Genomic DNA, 1,300 nt, shown 5'->3' on the forward strand with positions numbered 1-1,300 from the left:
TCCAAGCAGAGGGCGGGGGACAGAAGAAAGGAGGAAGAAAAGGCGAAATGGGAGATCGGAAGAACGAGGAAGGGAAATGGACGGCGGTGGGACTGGGAGCGTGTGTCTGGCCAGGGACGGGGACCAAGAGGCGTGTTTAGACAGGGACAGGAATCCGCGGCTGGACAGGAACAAGAACAGGGTCTGGAATGCGTGATGAGGCGGGACTGGGACTAGTGCTTGGCTCTTTATTTGCTTTCGGTTCTGCTTGCGGCTTCGAGTCAAGGGACAATGAAGTCTCCCCTCTCAGTCATTGCCAACCGCTGACGAAGCACTGAACTCAGCACACTCCTCGCACAACGATAACAGTTCATTTTCCTTCTGTATCATGTCACCACAAACGCAGATAACATCGAGCGACAATAATTAGAGAAGAAAATAATCCCACAGGTCTCTCGCCGAGGGTTTTGCCGCGCTTTTTTTTAAGGGAAGGTTTTTGTTGCGTCCTTTGTTTGGGTCGCGCGTCGCTCTTTTTCAGATTTTCGCTTCTCTTCTTCGCTCGGTATCGCACAGGGGACACAAAAAGAAGAAAATAAAAGAGCGCTATCACATCAACTCATCACAAACATATCCTCTGCTTCTACGGGTCACGTCACTCGCAGTTTCCTGTCCAATCTTTCCATATCAGATCCAAATATGCCTTTCTCAAGCTCGCAGTCTCGACGCCCCGGCAGGGCAGGCGCTCGTCATCTCCCAGTCCCTCTCGGCCCTCGCTTCGCCTCCGTCCTCCGCCCTGGTCGTGTGCCTCGTGTCTCTTATCTTTAATCTCCCTCGGCAGCAAGGCCCTTCTGCCCATCCAGGAGGTTGGCCGAGCGTACACTGGCAAGCGTGACGGTGGTCAGGGGGAGGAGGTGGTGGGTGTGGCCAGGTACATCCGGGACCCGGGCGAGGGGCGGGGCCAAACCTCGAGGCGACCTCGCTCACTACCTGATACGAAACCACGGGCGCCTCGAGAACCCCTGTTAGTGCGAGGCGAGTGACGGGAGACTGGGTCAGGAGGAGCGGGACTGTCCTCGAGTGTCGTCTGAGCATTTGTCGAGGAATAAGGACAAGGAGATAACAATAAGCGAGAACATTTGGCCGAGTGCGTTTAAAGAGAGTTCGTGCGATGTAAGGAGAGAGAGAAAGAGACGAGTAACGAGGTGGTGTAAACTCTCCAGCAAACAAGTGCTCTCTGGTGTGCTTTTATTCTCTCTCTGCTTCTTGTGTTTGTCGATCTGCCGATGTATTATCACCTTCGTCATTTTTCTACATTTGCTTG

The sequence above is a fragment of the Penaeus monodon genome, chromosome 15, assembly GCF_015228065.2.
Source record: "Penaeus monodon isolate SGIC_2016 chromosome 15, NSTDA_Pmon_1, whole genome shotgun sequence".
NCBI classification, from domain to species: Eukaryota; Metazoa; Arthropoda; class Malacostraca; order Decapoda; family Penaeidae; genus Penaeus; species Penaeus monodon.